The sequence below is a fragment of the Sciurus carolinensis genome, chromosome 12, assembly GCF_902686445.1.
Source record: "Sciurus carolinensis chromosome 12, mSciCar1.2, whole genome shotgun sequence".
Taxonomy (NCBI): Eukaryota; Metazoa; Chordata; class Mammalia; order Rodentia; family Sciuridae; genus Sciurus; species Sciurus carolinensis.
The window spans coordinates 40,765,879-40,786,207 of record NC_062224.1 but is presented as its reverse complement, the minus strand read 5'-3'; positions in this window follow the sequence as shown (position 1 = coordinate 40,786,207).

Below are 20,329 nucleotides of genomic sequence, written 5' to 3'. Positions count from 1 at the left end.
TTATATTGGGTCTCATTAAGTTGCTCAGGACCTTGAACTTGAGGCTGGCCTTAAACTTGTGATCCTCCTGCCTCAACCTCCTATGCTGTAGGCATTGTAGGTATGCCCCACCACATCTGAGCTCCTATTTTTTTGCCTTTTCTTTATGTACTATGAATACGTAGTGGCATGATTTTGCCATAAAATTTAATTATATTAATATTTACAAGATGAGTGAAGTGATTTAAAATACAATATTGACTGGAATTGATAACATAGCCATATATAGTAATACAGCAAAGTAGTTAAGAGCATAGGCTCTGGAATCATAAAGAGTTGGTCTCAGAACCTGGTTCAACCAAATTGCTATACATCTAATTCAGTGCAAAAACAAGGATGAGAAAAGTAAAATGTGAGAGGGTGATAGAAACTCAAAATCACTTCCGATTTTCAGTGTAGCATCTTAGGAGCTTAGAAGTCTTCACTCCATCATAATAAGTAAAAAGCTGAACAAGTTAAAAAAGATTTTGTCAGAGAAGAACAAGGTCACAAAACAAACCACTGTCCCAAATTAGAGAGACAGGGAGATACAAACAGTCATAACCTACTGTAGCAGAAACCTCCCCAGAAGCCAGTGCTAGGGGAGGATAACTGGAACCATAACTGAGGGATTGCTTGAGGCTCAGTGTACATGAACCAGAGAGACAAACATCAAGGCGGACACAGTTGTGGGAGAGATCCTCATATTTCTGTGAGCTTTACCTCTAGGATATCAACCAAGACTGCACAGTAAATATGGAGAAAAATCTCCTTAAGTTTTCAGGTAGGGAGAAGGGGAAAGGAACAATTCAAAAGACAACAGAACATTCTATTCTTAAAACATGCCTTCTGGAGAAACTATTTTAATTGAGCCTAAAATGCTATGGTTGTATTTAGAGTCTAACCTTTATAGAGCAAGAGATATCCAAGTCTAGTCATTACTATCCATAAAATTACTAGGAACACTAAAAGAAAATCAAACAGATTTAAGAGTCTGGACAAATATCAGATACAGAATCACCTAGGGCAAGAATAAATACTAATCTAATAAGTATTCCAGAAATGTAAAAAGGCTATTGTTAATATGTTAAGTGTCTAATAAAACCAATACTATACAAGAACACACAGAGAACACAAGAAGAGACATAGGAATTCTAAGAAAAAAGTAAAAAATAGTTGCTAGAGATAAAATACACTGTCACAGAAGAGGAGATCGCCTTTGTTGAGATCATTAGGAGACTGGCTCTGACTGAAGAAAGAATCTCTGAACTTGAGAATATGACAATGGAACTTCTAAATCTGAAAGGCAAAGAGAACAAAAGATAGTAGTAAATAGAACAGAACATCTGAGAACTGTGGGACAATTAGGAAAAGTGTAACATACACATAAAGGAATACCAGAAGGAGAAGAAAGAGCAAATGGAATAAAGATAGACTTTTCAACAAATGGTGCTGGAATAACTGGACACCCACATGTAAAAATAAAATTAAAAAAAAAAAAAACCCACAAATCTAGATATAGAGATTTATCTTTTACCAAAAAAAAAAAAAAAAAAAAAAAAAAATTCAAAATGGCTCATAGACCTAAATACAAAATGTAAGACAACACTGGAGAAGATCTAGGTGAACTTGGTTATGGTGATGACTTTTTATATACAACATGAGAGGTGTGATTCGTGAAAGAAATAATTAACAAGCTGGACCTCATTTAAACACTTCTACTCTGAATATATGGTCAAAAGAATGAAAAGACAAGCCACAAACTGAGAGAATAGTTTTGCAAGGGACACATCTTATAAATGACTGTTGTCCAAAACACAGAACTCTCAAAAGTCAACAATAAGAAAATTACTGGATTTATAAATGGACTAGAATTAAAATTGAAGATTAGTGATAACAAGTATAAATTTTAGTTTTTTTCCTTTGATTCACGCTTATTTTCTACATTTTTATTTCTCTTTAACTTAAAATTAGGTAAACACTAGCTTCTCTACCTCCTTCACAAAGCTATATTGTCATTGATTGAAGTGATATACTGAAAAATACAAAATACTCTTTCCAATACACTCATTTATTTATTTATGCAATAAGAACTAAATTCTTTATTATTTGTTCAAATTTCTGGAAGAGAAAATATTCAAAATGTTAGAAATTTAGATAGTTTCTTTCACTTAAAATATAGTACAGAAATGCCACATATCAAATTTGATAAAAATATGTATTTCAAAAAATTATAAAAAAGTTTGATGAACATGAAAACTTAAATCTTTATCTTAAATAAACACCAGAGAATTAGGTAATCCTTTCTAGGTTTAAATTCAACCATAGTCTTGTGGAAATCTACAAAGTAAAAGTCATTTTGTTCTAGGAATTTGGATTTATTATTCATCTTGTCCTAAATATGTTAAAGCAATGAAGTTTTTCTTGAAATATGCCTCTTATAATAATATAATTATGGATTCTAATATAGATCTATTCAAAGACACATAAGTGTATGTGTGTTGTATGCATCACTAGAAAATATATAATGCTAAGAACATTTTCAGTTTTATTTTATGGGATATTTTACTAGTTTCTTCTCTTTGGGACAGAATGGATGAAAAGTATATTATTTTAATAAGTTTAAATGTTAGAATTAAGTTCATTATACAAAGATGAAAGCATTTGTATGTAGCTATGTTTTCTATTTTATGAAAAAGATATTGATCAATACCATGATCTTAAGGGGAAGAATATCCTTTAAAAATAACATGAAGTACATATCACCTTAATTGTGGTAATCATTTCAAAATATATGTATATATCAAATCATGACATTGTATGCCATACATATGTCATATATATGTATCTATATATTTGTGTATATATATATACATTTCTACACACACATATAAGGGTAGATACACACAGACTTATGGATAGATAGGTATACATGAAGGACACCTCTTTTGATAAACTAATTTGCTTTTTGATGCATTAAACATTTCATGGTTCCACTTAATAATCAGAATAGGAAATGAAAAAAGTGTAGCGAAAATGTACTGGTTGGTGGATACTTCGTAGTTGGAACTGTGATGAAAACCCCAAAATTTCACCATAGGAAATCAGTTCTATTTCCAGATTCAAGTGTTTAAAACTGGTAGGTCAGTTTAGGTGCTTTTTTAGAAAGGGGCCTCCTCATCACAGGTGGTGTCTGCTAGAGGAGCTCCTTCCTCCTCCAGGTATAGGACCACAGCTTAAGGGCTCTGGACACCATTACCTGCATCTAACCTCAGAAGCTGTAATACTTACGGGTTCTTTATCAGCTTTTCTTGAATGTCTCATAAAGGATTTTTTATTCACATCCTGTGGGAAAGCAATTGCCTCTTTCCCAACTGTTCAGGTATTTCACCACTGAATTGCACAGAGATTTGCTTGTCCTTGGGACTAAAACAACTGATTCAAATTAATAATTCTCAAGGCCCAGACCTCTAAAATTCAGAAATAGCAACTTTTCCTTTTCTCTTTACTGATCTTTAGATGTACCATCGACAATTACAACAAGTACAGAAAAATATATTAAAAAGAAAATAACCAGTGAGCAGAATTTGATAAAGGACCTCAGGTTCTCTCAGTAAGAGAAAGAAACACTTACAAGGGAAAATTGGGAAGGAAATGAGGACACAGGTAAATAAGTGTTTTGAGACTTGTGGAGGAAAAGATAAGTCTAGTTAATTGTTTTAAACAAAGCAATCCAAGTATAATGTTAGCTAAAAGGGTTAACAGGCGGTAGTTGAATTTTTACAAATATAAAAGGGAAAATATGGACTATGAAGGTATGCTAGCACGACTTAGCAATTTCAGAGTGCTTTCATCTTCAAAGAACCTTGCATGTTAACTAATTAATCCTTCTAACACCCTCGTGACGTAGACGTGACAAACAAGGACAGAAGCCAGTCTGAAATGACTAATCTACCAAGCTCACTGGTGGAGGAAGAATTATGAAAGCATGGAAGCTGCTAATGAGGAAGAACCTACATCCTAATGATTGGGATTTTATAGATGTGATTTTGGTACACTTTGGTGCTTCCTGGTACTTAAAGCAAGCAGAAGCAGAATATTAGGGGTGTGTGTGCGTGTGTGTGTGTGTGTGTGTGTGTGTGTGTACTTTAAAAACTTTTTTACAGAAATGCAGAACCAAAAACAGAATTTTAAAGAAAGAATTCATTACTGTTTGAGCTCAGTTAATGCTGTATTAATGCAAAATACTCAACCAACCAAACCATAACTATCATTATTAGCTACATTTAGGTAGTTGCTTTTTATGACATGTAATTTGTGCTCTCGGATGATAAGCCCCAACTATAAAACTTCAGAGGGGCAAACAGAATAGCACTTGCTGAGGTCTTATTTCTACCCAGTCCTGTGACATATAATTTGTAGTCACTCAAACACCAGGCAAGTATGCAAGGCTCAATTAAATGAGAGATCTAAACATTCTGAGTTTTTAAGTACCAACCACTACTTTGGAAACTTACAACTGAATCTAGAATTGACTACAAATGCCCTCAGTATTGTAATAAAGTTCTTCACCATCTTCCTGCATTCTGAATTCATTCTGAGCTATAGGAGAGAGCATTCCTGTTTATCTTGCATAAAGACTAGTTCTAAACCTTGAATTATCTGGAAATTGCTTAAAGAAATGAACATGCCTAGAAACTCTGACTTTAGTCCTTGAAGTAATTGCAGGTAACTTTATACTCCAAAATGATGGACATAATCATTATTTCTGGCAAAAAAAGGAGAGAAAGGAATAATTTCCACTGTAGAAGCTCTTGAAAAATTATCTCTAGTAGTTTTTATGTTAGCACTACCTTTGTGTATACAAGCAGCCTTTTTTAATTCATCAAAAATAATTTCATATTAATTAACAGGTTTTAGTTTCATTTGTAGGTACTAATTTCCTTCAAGAAATAGAATTTCTATTTACTAAACAGAAATTTCTTTTAGCAAACAAAGTTCCTTTTACTAAAAATTTCTTTTAACTTAACTCAAAGTGGATCAAGAACTTAGGCATTAGAGCAGAGACCCTGCTCCTTATTGGAGAAAAAGTAGGCCCAAATCTACTTCATGTTGGCTTAGGAATTGACTTCCTTAACAAGACTCCTAAAGTTCAAGAAGTAAAATCAAAAATCAACAAAAGGGATGGAATCAAAGTTAAAAGGTTCTTCATAGCAAAGGAAAGAATAAAGAATGTGAAGAGAGAACCTACAGAATGGGAGAATATCTTTACCACCTGCACCTTAGAACATTAATCTCCAGGATATATAAAGAACTCAAAAAAATTAACACCCAAAAAACAAATGACCCAATTAATAAATGGGCAAAGGAATTGAACACATACTTCACAGAAGAAGAAATATGAATGGTCAACAATTATATGAAAAAAATGTTCAACATCTCTACTGTCATGTACAACTAATTAGAACAAATGAAAAAAATTAATAAAAAAAAACCACATTGAGATTTCATCTCACTCCAGTCAGAATGGAAATTATCAAGAATATGAGTAACAATAAATGTTGGTGAGGATATGGGAAAAAGGCACACTCATACATTAGTGGTGGGACTGCAAATTGTTGCAACCACTCTGAAAAGCAGCATGGAGATTCCTTAGAAAACTTGGAATGGAACCATCATTTTATCCAGTTATCCCACTCCTCAGTATATACCCAAAGGACTTAAAATCAGCATATACAGTGATGCAGCCACATCAATGTTTATAGTAGCTCAATTCACAATAGCTAAGTTATGGAACCAACCTAGGTGGCCTTCAACAGATGAATGGATAAAGAAAATGTGGTATATATACACTAAGGAATACTACTCAGCCAAAAAGAAATGAAATTATGTCTCTTGCCAGTCAAGGGATAGATCTGGATACTATCATGCTAAGTGAAATAAGTCAATCCCCCCAAAAAACTAAGGCCAAATGTTCTCTGATATTTGGATGCTAACTCACAATGAGATGGGGGTTAGGGAAAAACAGAAGTACTTTAGAATAGACAAAGGGGCACGAAGGGAAGGAAGGGTAAATGGGAATAGGAAATAATGGAATGAATCGGACATTACTTTCCTATTTATATATGTGATTACACAATCACTGTAGTTCTACATCATGTGCAATAGAAGAATGAGAAGTTATACTCTACATATGTATAATATGTCAAAATACATTCTACTGTCATGTATAACTATAAGAACAAATAAACAAAATAAAATGAATTTCTTTTACTAAAATCCTGGATAGTGCCATCTAGAAGCCTCTATCAATATGTACTAAGAAAATTTATTATAAAATTTAAAAATGTTTAATACTCATAAAATTATAAGAGGCTTGTTAATTATTATAGTTTTTTCAACTGCAGAATATAGTTTCAACATTTTAGTTAAATAGAATATAGGAAACCAGTTCTATTCTAGCCTTCTTATCTGTCCCACTTACAAATATTCCTAAATGCCTTCAAAATATATCCCCCTTTCTTATTATTTGGTTTGTTTTAAATCTTACTAAATTATGCTTGTGGCTAGTTTTGTAAAAGACCCAGTCTGTTTCCTTTTCTCTGCTTTCCTATGTAGTGCTGTGACACCTGTCTACCATTATCCTGCTGTGACAGCAAAATATCTTTCCTCAAACTTACAGAAGAAAACAGCATGGACTCATGACCACCCTGGGATGATAATAGCTCTGCCATGCTGTTGGCACCCTGAGGTGAGAGTAGCAGGGAGTCACATTATCCACTTATGGGAGCAGCCATTCCATCTCAAGCTAACAGGATAACAGCAGTGTGTCTCGCTGATTATAAACCTGCTAACGTGCATCATCCTTCATTTCCTTTCCTTTGTGATAATTCTCATTGTGGACATTACTGTGTTGCTCTTCAAATTGTTATTAAGGGCTTTGAAACAGGAGTCTAAGTCACAAGTAATAAATATTTCCAAAAGGAAACCTGATTGCTTTACTTAACAACACAGCTACAATATTTTCTTTCCATATTGTTAGCACTGGAGGCGTGATAGGATTGGACCTTGGCACTTCTCTCTGTTGGCTCCACAGTAATATATGTGTTTGTATCTTTTCCTTCTCCCTCTGTCCCTCCTTTCTATCCTTCCCCCTCAAATAACCATGAATTTTCATCTCACTCCACAATTTCCTTAACTCTGTATTTGGGTAACTAACAGCATGTCCACTATTGCCCAAGATTTTAAAATATGCTGCAAACTTTTCTTCTGCATTTGTCTGTTGGTACCTGACTCCATTTTCTTTTCTGCTGAAAGCACAACTCAACTCTAATTCCTTCTTGCTTTGGTCTGCTGGTAATACATTCTGCATTTCTTCTTTCTCTGGTCTTCTGGAAATATCTGTATTTCACTTTTGCTTTTGAGGGACATTTTCTCTAGAATATGGAATTCCAGTTTTGTGGTCATTTTCTTCTGGTGCTTTAAAGATGTCACTCCTCTCTTTCCTGACTCTACCATTTCTACTGATAAAGTTGCAAGTCTTCTTTGCTTATTTCAAGTTGTTTTTCTTTGGATGCTTGCAATATTTTGCTCTAATTCTCAGCAAATTTTCTATGACTTGACTAGTTATGAATCTGTGAGTTTTGTGGTAATCTACCTTTTTGTGATCTGCAGTTTTCCTATGATCTGTACCTTGAGTTTTTGGTCAGGTTTTGAAAATTCATGATCACTTCAAGTATTATTTCTATTTGTTCCCTTTCTTCTTGTAAGATTGCATACATAAATTACATAAATACACATATTTATGTGTTTCATATATATGTATGTATACATGCATATACATATACATATATACATACACATACATATATGTGTACATGTATGTGTGTAGTCATATATATATATATACATATATATATATATATATGCTGAAGCATAGGAACCAAAAGGAAAGAATAATAAATATATATATATATACAATATAAAATTAAATATATATATATATATATATATATATATATATATATATATGACCAACCACACATACATATACACATGGACATGGAGACAAATTCCAGCATACATGTAATTGAATTCCTATCTATATACATATATAATATGTACATATATTTATAGGCATATAATATATACATATAAGTGTACACATCTTTTTTTATTATTCTTTCCTTTTGGTTCCTATGTTTCAGCCCATGTTTTTCTGATAGCCAGTTCACTAATCCTTTCTTCTGTTATATTAGTCTGCTGTTATACTCATCTGTGTGTAAATTTCAGGATATTACATTTTCAACTCTAGAATTTTAATTTCATTCTTTTTATATATAATAGTTCTTTAGTTATATGCTCTGTTTTATCATCTCTTCTTTTTGGAAAATATTAGATACATTTGATTTAAAGTTCACCTATGATAATTCAAAAATTTGATTACGTGAGGTTAAGTGAGGTTTTGTTTTTACTGTTTTCTGTTAGTCAAGGTTATATATGCCTAGTAAATTTTTATTGAATAATATACACTATGTGTTCTGGATGATATTATGGATGTTTTTTGTTTTGTTTTTGTTTTTGCAAGAAGAGTAATGTCAGTCCGATCAGGGATTACAACTCTATGCTTGGTTGTAATTTTTGTATGGCTAAATCTATCTCTGTCTCGTATTCTTGGGGTGCAAACTTCCAGGATTCTCACTGAGATCTCAAAATATTTGCTGGGATCCATCTTTATAGATGTTCCTAGACTCTAATATCTGTCTCCTTAACATGGTGCTATTTAGTCAGTGGAAAATGAGAATACTCTAAATGCTTTTTTATTCTTTTCCCCTGGGAGTTTTATGATCAGGACCATATATATGGAGTGGATTAGGGAGCCCAGTTAAGAGATTATGGCAATAGTTTGGATATGAGGTCATGGAGCAGGATGCAGTGAATTGGCAACAGGAATGTATATGAAGAGACAGATATGGACCCTCATGAAAGATGAGTGGGTGAACACACCAGTTGACTATGTTAAGGTTGATGTGTCAAAATTTCTTCAGGAGTTTGAGCCTAAGGAACCAAGATATAGACTGCACACAACTGGAAAAACGAGAATGTAACTTAGAAGAATCTTAAAGATGTGAATATATGTATTTGAGGGCAATACACACAGAGAATAAGACTGAAGATATGGGAGTGGATGAAGGCAATGTTTAAGAATGTACAAAGGAAGAAGAAAAGAGGCTAGAGAACAGAAACACTGGGATCATATCCATTTTGGGATGAATCTGATGACAAATGACTCTTCTTTTAATCAATATGTTGCCCCTTAATATATAAGGTGCAATTCCTTAAAAGAAAAAGAAAAAAAAAAAAAAACACTTTGTATTTCAGTGTAGAAAGAGTTTAATATTCATAAGGGAATAGAGATGAAGTAAAACATGAAATAGTTTTATGATTTCTGTATATTCACCTTTTTATTTATTTATTTTATTTATTTTAGACAAACTAAAATTTCTATTAGCACAGTACGTAAACACGATTGGTCCTCCATTTTAAATGAAATATTTAGTCAACTCTCCACTTTTTTTTAGAACTCTTTATCCTTTTGAGAATTGAAATTGTGAAAACAACTTAATGAAAAGTGTATTTGGAATTCTTAAATCCAAGAGAGTCTAGGGTGGCGTGAATGGAGCAAAGGGAATGTGCCAGTGTTGAAAGTAAATTTACTCTGTGTCAGAATGCACTGTGGAGCCAGTGGTATGTGATAAGATATGGAGGCTGCTTTGCAACTCTCCTCATAAGTGCTAGGACTGGGGTTTTAATAATATAACAATTCTTCGGGCTTTCTGACAAGGAATGCTTGAAAGCATGCAGCACTACAGCAGGCTTATCAGTCTTCTTCCAGGACAAATACAGAAAGAATTTTTCCAAATTTTAATCTGCCTGCAATACATTTGCCTCAGCTGTTAGTTACAGTTGCTGAGAAAATCTAGCCTCAGTGATCTATGCAACGTTTGGTAGTTTTAAGAACACATTGGGATTGAAAGAGCTGTGATTTGAATAAAGAGTAGTAAATTTGGTTGAGTATTTTTGCAAATTTTCAGAGTTCGATGGCTGACACTGACAAGAAATGTTTTGGAGAAAAAACAGAATAAAACAATGGAGGGATATGTACTTGAGATATACGCTTTCATCTGTGCACTGCCAATGCAAATATATATGTCTCCATATAGTTTAAATCCCCTGATAAAAGCATAAATTTATGGGCGTTTAACTTAACAGTCCTGTCCATAAAACTTAGTCTGTTAAAGTCTTCATAAGCCCGCCTATATATGAAGATCTAGTATTGACTTTTTAAAAATACTTTTTTTCTCTTAAGTATTTCTCACCCCCTCCACTTAGCTCTTTTTGGTCTGTGTATTTTCTTATGAATTCCAAAGAAGGAAGAGGCAAAAACTGCCAAATTTTCTGCTAACTTAAGTGACATTTAGCAATGCAAATATTAGCCATTGTTTCATCTTTGTTTTGTGATTGCAATTTGGCAGGTTAGTACCAGTCAGTCTAGAGCACTAATTCTCACCTTGGCAGTACATTGGTATCACTAGGGAGTTTTAAAAAGTGCAGATGCCTGGGTCTCATCCAGAGGATCTGATTTAATTGGTCTGAGTTGCAGCCTGGACAGAGGGATTTTTAAAGCTCCTCAAATAGTTATAAAATGCCACCTAGAAGAGACCTCAGGAAATTCAATTCCCTGAAGTTACTCTTATAATTAACTTCTTAGAAAACCCTGCCCAGATTTTCTTCTCATAAATAATAGTTAATTTCTATGGTTGTGTAGATAACCATGACTATGCTTATTCAAGTACAAATTCAGTGTGAGCTTGAGGGTACAAATTCAGTGTGAGGGTGAGGGTATATAAAACACAGCCTTATTTTATATGTACTACAGGTAAGCTTGCCAGATTTAGCAAATGAAGATAGAGAAGGCACAGTGACATTTGAATTTTAGATAAACAATAAACAATTTTTTGGTATAAGTACAGCACATGCAATATTTAGGACATCCTTATACTAAAAAAATCTTTTGTTGTTTGTCTGCAATTAAAATTTAACCGGTGTCCAGTATTTCTATTAGGTAGTCCCTAATTATAGGATACGTAGAAAATGTTTCACGGCTCCACTTGAATGAAAGCAGTTTTGTTGACTTGTAACCAATCACCTGTGAAACAATTTCATACAGGCCTAATCACAGTTAAATCACAAAGAACAAGCAATCTAGCCATGTGGCTGAGCCATTTAACCTAGTTCACTAAGCCTCCTGGCCTACTTATTCATTAAAAAAAAAAAAAAGAAAAAAAATCACTTTGTCTAAGATATTTATAGAAGACATCAATTTTAATTTCCTTTACCTCTTGAGTACACAGTTTGTAATTCCTCCAGCAGAGATTTATCAGCTTTTTAATACAGTTCTGTGGTAAAGCCCGGTGCCGATGGGGCTCACTTCTACTCCAACCTAAGTTGTCTCAACTGTCTTAATCTGTAGACCAATTTGCTCTACAGCCCCCTAAGGAAGGAACTTGTTGATTTTGGCAGTGTTTACCTTTTCTACAAACAAATTCAACATTTTCCAGACCGACTGGCTCTTAGAAATCACAGGAGAGCTGGGGGAAAGCTGCCTCCAGGCTGCTGTGGAACATTCCCTGCTACGTTCTAGGAAAAGCTTCATGTTCCTCGCAGCTGCTGGTGGATAATCTAAGGAGTCATGATGGTTTAGAATCTGTAGAAGGTATACAGATTCTGAAGTTAAGATATTTTCTGTAAGGAGAGTGGAAGAATCTGCCAGAAAAAAAAAAAAAAACCTGAAATGTTCTTGTAACAGTACTGTAGGTTTTTCCATGGAAAGGGGGGCAAGAACTGCTCTCTCATAAAAGTGAAATGTTTTTTAAATGTCATTTTAAACATCGGGCAAACACAGTAGTGCTTCCAGGTGACCAGCTTTCTCTTAGTATTCTTATTCACCTTTGCTGTTGAAAACTTGAATTGGTATCCCTGGGTATGGTTTTACTCTTTCATTAGATAAGATTGTCATCTGTAATCCATCTCTGGAGTCACTCTTCCCCATCCATTTGATCAAAAGCCATTTAACATCATGTGGCAGCTTAGTAAACTTCCCAGGTGAAGTAATCCTTTTGCAGGCACTCAACACAGACTGACACTATTAAGATATTACCATTTATGTTTTGTGGAAAGGAAACTCTAATGTATTTACTTATTGGAATTTTCTCACATCTGCCTTTTTATTTTTTCCCTAAAATAATTCAGATTTATTTCTGTGAGTGATGTGCTAGAGAAACTAATTTTGTTTATCAAAAACATCTTGATGACAGAAGGTATCATTTCACTTATTCCCCAGGATAAATTTCAGTGTTAGGTCCAGGGAATTTAAAACTGTTTGATAAGAAAAGTTTTCTTCCCCTCTAAGCAATAATTTTGTTCTTTTAATTTGTTTTGAAATCAAGGAGTTAATGTTTTTGACTTTTTTTTTTTTTTTTTTTAATCTTTGTCACAGTCCTCCTTCCAAGCCAGCATCCCTCACCTTCCTCACAGGTCTCTTCTTGTGAGCTTCCACTTCCTGTATCTTGGGAAGTGTATCTTTGCTCCAATTTGCTTCTTGTCTCTTCTGTTTTCTCTTTCTTTATTTCTTTTTTTTTTTCAAGTTTAGACCTATCAAGTGTCTCTTACCATTTAGCTTGATTGTGGTGCATACTGAGATTATTTTTCCCTTTTTTTTCTATTTCTGACTTTTCTCTGCATTTCTGCAGTAGAAATAACTATTTTCTTTCTCCTCCAAATCTTTTTCTTTGTTGGATTCCTTTCTTTTCTTCTTCAGTCCCTCTGGTTGCTCAGAAGAGCTGTTAACAATGAAATTTATTGTTCTGATTCTTTGGCTTATTTTTACCATCTAGGCCAGGCCCAGCACCACTTGGCTTCTGTCACCTAGATTAGATTGATTATAGGGGGCAGGGAAGGTGACAGATTCGTAATTCACTACGAGAGGTGTTCTAAAGTGTTGGAACCAAACCTGTAACACTTTGATTTAATGCTTCAGAATGAACTTGAATCTTGGCCAAACTCACCAATTATTTGGCTTAGATGCGTAAACCTGAGCTGCATTTAGCCTTACACCCCTCCTGTCCCAAGAGTCTTGGAGTAAAATTCTCTTTGCGGGTGAAAGCCAGAGTTCATTTGTGGTTGGGACTCAGTATAGTTACTTTTTATGGTTTGTGGTAAAGGGCAAGGGGTGGGCTTGGGGAACAGGGAAGGTGTAGATTCTTCCCTTCGACTTATACAATATCCCTCATTCTGTTTTCCTTCTCAAGTCAAGCCATATCTGCACTGCAAGTTTTTGATTTTCAGTTTTAAATTATGAGGGGTCGAAGTGATGTCAACTCAGTTGGCTTAATGTATTTGGACTGTTGTTTGAAACAAAATAGCTTCGAGCTTTTGTGCTTTTTTGGTCATTCACACTTGTATATTATACAGATCAACATCAAAATAATATTTGTATCTCTACTTAAGCCATTGCCCCTCTTGAAAGCATAACCTTACATGTTCTCTGGAACTTAAGAATTTAGAACCAGTTCCCAGATCCCATAGCACCCCTAATGTCAAATATTGTCATACCATTTTCTATAACTACACTCTTTCCCCATGGAAAATGTACCCTGATGACTATAACTGTCAAAGGGACTGTCCCCAAAGGCACATATCAAGTCTGTGTAAATCAGTCTGCCTTCTCACTGGTTCACGTCTGAGGCCATGGAGATTGCTTACTGCCAAATAGGTCAGGAGGGACATTCTGGCAGTTTGGAAGTGATTTTTATGTGGATGGATATTAACAGCTTCCCAGACACAATTAAATCAGACCAGGAACCATATTAGACAATTCTGCCAAATTTTTATTCAAGAAAATTAGGTCACTGTTCATTCCTTAACATTATTTTGGCAAAACTTAATTTAAATTAAAGGGTAAAAGATTTAACCAAAAAAGGAAAGAAAGAAAAGTTTGTCCCTCTTTCTCCTACTTTTGCTGCTTTTGTTTGAGTAAAATAGCAGTAATTTAGGAATCAACAGGTTCCCAAGTTGCTTCTTAGTCAAACAGAAAATAGTCCTGAGCTAATTTTACAATTAGTTTCCAGAACAGGTTTTACAAAATCTTTTAATTTCCATAGAGAGATTCAACTTCATTATGAAGATGCTTTGATTAATTATAGAAAATGGCTCTTTGCAGCAAGTATCCTAAACTATCTGTCAAATGTGGAAAAGACCAATAAGAAAAAACAGCTTAAATGTTTTCCCTTTGAAAAATACATACTTTTGATTCCGATATAGAGATTTTTACATTTGATATATGACACAAACTACTGAAACCCTACAGAAGCCACGAAGATATTTAGGCTTTGAGAACTTCAGTTTATTTGTGGGAAGCAATGCAAGCTATTAAAATTATTGTAAGACCTCATTTGCAAATGGGAGATACATGAATGTTAGATATGGTATGGTAAAGTGGGTCTAACTATAGGAGGAATTGAGAAGTAGGTCTATAAGGAATACTTTTTTATACTCAAAGGTCCTGAAGAGGAACTTACTGCTTGTCAGACAGGGCCACAGAGTATACTTTCTTCTAAATGTTTTAATCATTTGACTTTAAATTTTAAGTCATCACCCAGCTAGAACTGATGTTTGTGTGTTGAGTGATTTTGTGTGTTTGAGTGTGCATTTTGTTTTCATTTGAACAAATAGATGCCAAGTATTATTTTTGCATAATCCTTCATTTCTCCATTTACATATAATGCAACGTATGTCCTAGGTCATGTTTTTTATATGAGTGGATTTGTTTTAGAGCACTTTATTCTGTTTCATTTGTCTAATTATCTATTCTTTCACTAATTTTATAGTAATTTTCTAGTTTACTAGTATTTCTATCTGGAATGAATAATGTCTTCAACTTTTCTTTCTCTGACTTCTCCTGCCAGTTTCCCCCTTCCCTTCTCCTTCTCTTTTCCTCTCCTTCTCTTTCTCTCCCTTCTTTCCTTTTTCTACCTCCTTCTCAATTTTTTTCTCTTTTCCTGATTATCTTGGGTTTTCCTTTTCATATACAATTCTAGGATCAACTTATAATACTTCCATAGAAATAACTTGTTGGGATGTTCATTTGGAAATGTATTCAATCTAAGAAACAATTTGTGGAGAATTAGCATCTTATTCTAGTCAGCTTTGTATACATCTCCAAAACTCATTTTATCTATGTCCCTTTATTTAGGTTTACTCTAAGGTTTTTTTAAACAAAGGTTTGACATTTCACTATGAACACCTTAAACAGCTTTTATTATATTTGCTCATAGGTATCCTATTATAGTTGTACCTATCTTTGGGAGTCATATAGCATTACTTCTGCTATACTGTCTGCTTCAGGTACAAAGGTAGGATGTAGCCCCACCTGGTAGTGGAAGGAAAGTGTTTAGAAATCATAGCATGAAACTGCCACACAAAGTAACTTTCTCTCTTTTCTATTGCTACAGTAAGTCACATTTTAAATTTTTTTATTTTTTAAAATTTGTTTTAATTAGCTATACATGACAATAGAATGCACTTTGATATATCATATATAATGGAGTATAATTTCTTATTCTTCTGGTTGTACATGATGTAAAATACCACTGGTCATATAGTTATATATGTACATGGGATAACTTCATCTGGAAGAACAAGGGACCTTGAATAGCCAAAACAATCCTGAATAGAAAAAGTAAAACAGGAGGTATCACAATACCAGACATTAAACTATACTACAGAACTATTGTAACAAAAACAGTATGGTATTGGCACCAAAATAGACAGGCAGATCAATGGTACAGAATAGAAGACACAGAGATAAAACCACATAAATACAGGCACCTCATACTAGACAAAGGAGCCAAAAACATACATTGGAGAAAAGATAGCCTGTTCAACAAATGGTGTTGGCGAAACTGGAAATCCATATGCAGTAAAATGAAATTAAACCTCTATCTCTCACTCTGCACAAAACTCAACTCAAAATGGATCAAAACATAGGAATTAGACCAGAGACGCTGCACATAATAGAAGACAAAGTAGGCCTGAATCTTCATCATGTTGGCTTAGGATTAGACTTCCTCAACAAGACTCCCAAAGCACAAGAAATCAGAGCAAGAATCAATAAATGGGATGGACTCAAACTAAAAAGCTTTTTCTCAGCAAAAGATACAATCAAGAATGTGAAGAGAGAGCCTACAGAGTAGGAGGAAATCTTTTCCACATGCACTTCAAAGAGAGCACTTATCTCCAAAATTTATAAAGAACTTACAAAACTACACCAAAAATACAAAGAACCCAATCAATAAATGGGCCAAGGAACTGGACAGACACTTTACAGAAGAAGACACACAGGCAATTAATAAATATATGAAAAAGTGTTCAACATCTCTAGTAATTAGAGAAATGCAAATTAAAACAACTTTAATATTTCATCTTACTCCAATTAGAATGGCTATTATCAAGAATACAAACAATAATAGATGTCGGTGTGGATGTGGGGAAAAAGGCACACTTTTACATTGCTGGTGGAGTTGCAAATTGGTGCAGCCACTCGGGAAAGCAGTATGGAGAATCCTCAGAAAACTTGGAATGGCCCCACCTTTTGACCCAGTTATCCCACTCCTCGGTTTATACCCAAAAGGACTTAAAATCAGCAAACTACAGTAACATAGCCACCACATCAAGGTTTATAGCAGCTCAGTTCACAAAAGCTAGATTGTGGAACCAACCTAGATGCCCTTCAACAGATGAATGGATAAAGAAACTCTGGTATATATACACAATGAAAGACTATTCAGCTATAAAGAAGAATAATATTATGGCATTTGCAACTAAATGGATGGAATTGGAGAATGTCATGCTAAGTGAAATAAGCCAAGCCCAAAAAACCAAAGGCTGAATGTTTTCCCTGATGAGTGGAGAATGATATATAATGGGGGGTGGGGGTGGGAAATGAGAGAATAATGGGGGAATTTTGAATATGTAGAAGGAAATGAAAGGGAGGAGGGTATGAAAAATGGTGGAATGAGACAGACATCATCACCCTATGTACATGTATGATTACATGAATGGAATGAATCTACATTGTGTACAACCATAGAAACAAAATGATGCACCCCATTTGTGTACAATGAATCAAAATGCAGTCTGTAAAAAATTAAAAGCTAAATTAAAAAAAATAATGTCTGATTCATTCTACTATCCTTCCTACCCCCATACCCACACCCCTCCCTCACTCCCTTCTACCTAATCTAAAGTAACTATTCTTCCCTAGTCACCACACTCCTATCATTGTGAATTAGCATCCTGCTATCAGAGAAAACATTTGGCTTTTGGTTTTTGGGGATTGGCTCATTTCTCTTAGCATGATCTCCTTCAGCTCTCAGCAAATGCCCTAATTTCATTCTTCTTTAAGGCTGAGTAACATTTTACATTGAGTGTATACTTTGCAAGCAACCTTGACATATTAACTCTATATCTAACAAAATTTCTACATTGTCTTATTAATTTACATAATTTGTCTGTAGGGTCTTGGGAGGTTTTCAAGTAGACAATCATATCATCTACAAATGAGGAATTTTTTTTCTTCCTTTCCAGTCCTTACATATGAAAGTAGATTATTAACATTTTATCCTATATTATGACTTAAGATTTCCAGGATAACAATGAATGGAAATGGTGGTAGTGAATGTTCTAGTCTTGTTTCACATTTTGAAGGGAATGTGTTTAAATAAGAAAGAGTTCCTCTTATTTACAGAATAATGTTTTATTATAATTATTAAATTTTATTCAATGCTTATTCCATATCCATTGAGTAAATTTTATATTTTTCTGCTCTAATATATTATGAAGTTGAATATAATAAAAATATTTCAAGTTAAATCCTTATGTTCTTGAACTCAGTGTCATCATGATGTATTATCTTATACTAGTTTGCTTATATTTTACATTTTTTGCATCTTTATCTTGAGTAAAACTGGTTCTTAACTTTTTTTTTAATGGTACTAGGGATTGAACCCAAAAGATACTTTACCACTGAGTCACATTTCCAACATTTTTTATATTTTGTTTTGAGGCAGGGTCTCATTAAGTTTCTTAGAACGTCACTAAGTTGCTGAGGCTGGCCTCAAACTTGCAGTCCTCCTGCCTCAGCCTCCATGCTTGCCTGGCACCTGTGAGGTACTGGTTTTGATCCTCAGCACCACATAAAAATAAATAAATAAAATACAGGTATTGTGTCCATCTACAACTAAAAATAATTTTTACAAAAGCAAATTATAATGTAGTAGATAAACCATAATCCTATTTTTATAAAAGGAATAACAATTTACACAGATATACACCTCAAAATGTTAGCAGTAGTGACATCATGGATGACATGTTTTTGTGACTTTATTATCTGTTTTTTGATAGCATTAAAAATAATAAATTTTCAAAGGCATAAAAATACAATGCTTATATCCTTATTTAAAATTATTTTTATTTAAAAAAATCAGGTAGACATTAAAATCACTTTTTTTTTCCTGTCAGAAACCTTCATTTGCACAATTACTTTTGGCATATGGTATTCAACTAGACAATATTACAACTGTGTTTTGAATGCATGTCAAAATGTTGTCATATTCCCCTTGATGTTACTTCTGATTAGAGTAGACCTTTAACAAAATAATAATTATAAAACTTATTTCTGTATAAAATATATTATTTCTATGTTCATAATTATGCATTAGGCTTTTGCTAATCTAATTCATGCTCCTACTCAGTATGGAGAATGGAATAGACGTTAAGTCATTATTTTATCCTATTTTTTTAAACTGAAAACAAAGATGGGTAAAAGACAGTAGACTTGGGGATATAAAAAAATCCGTGCCAGCTGGGTGTGGTGGTGCACGTCTGTAATCCCAGCAGCTTGGGAGGCTGAGGCAGGAAGATCATGAGTTCAAAGTCAGCCTCAGCAACTTAGTGAGGCCCTAGGCAACTCAGTGAGAGCCTGTCTCTAAATAAAATATAAAAATGGGGCTGGGAATGTGGTTCATAGGTTAAGCGCCCCTGAGTTCAATCCCTGGTACCAAAATAAATGAAAAGTCATTTTAAAGTACCCTCTTTATAGAAGGTAAGTTTGCAAAGAAGAGGTTTTTCCCCAAAAAACACAAAAGCATTATTAGAATTCTAAAAGCACATCCATTTAAAACAAGCACATTTAATAGCCTGATGGGTTATAAAACTAAAATTGGACATTTTAAAAATTAGATCATAATTTTTCCTTTTAAAAGAAACAAATTTATATGAAAATTTATAAATAATAATCTCCACACAGCAAGACTATATTACTGGATATCTTAAAAACAAAATATAATTTTACTTAGATTATATAAAATTAGTATCCATTGAGAAATAGAAAATATTTTGTATATAATATTTCCCAATGAAGTATAAATAATATGTTTCATTAGGAGTCATTTGTAAAAAACACAAGGTAAATTCTGTATGTATATGTCTATCTTTTAGTATTGTTAATTTTGTTTTCTTGCCAATCTCAATCCATCAACACAAAGACCTCAGCACCATACCACATGAAGAAGTCACACGTTAACCTACAAAATATGACAGTCTCCATGGTACCATTACACCATTATTCATTTTCAGTTAAAAGTCTAACAGGGAGGTGATAAATACTTAGAACCTTAATCATATGATACAAATCACTTACAATACAAATTATAAAAATGAATGTAGCCTGGTGTAGCTAGGCTTTTACGTACTCTTAGGAAGCTCAAAAAGTTCGAGGATGTCTTATCAACAGTCTTCAGAATATCATTGGCTTGGCATAGGTACTAACAATTGATTCAGTGTTGAAAAGAGTAAACGTTCCTCCTAAGATTAGTGCTTTTTGAGCTGACCCACAGAGTCCGATTTTTAGAGAGGGTTCAATTCAGGGACTATTTTAGTCATATTTCTGATACTGTAAGCACATATCCAAGATAATCAACTTATAAAAAGAAAAGGTTTGTTTTGGCTCACAGTACAGGAGATTTCAGTCCCTAATGGATTGACCTCCTTGCTTTGGGTCTGTGTTGAGGTAACACATTGTGGTAGTAGCATGAGGCAGAGCAAAACTGCTCACCTCAAGGCTAGGAAGCAAAGAGAAAGAGGAAGGCAGTGTTAGGATCCCACTGTCTCCTTCAAGGACACACACCTCCGT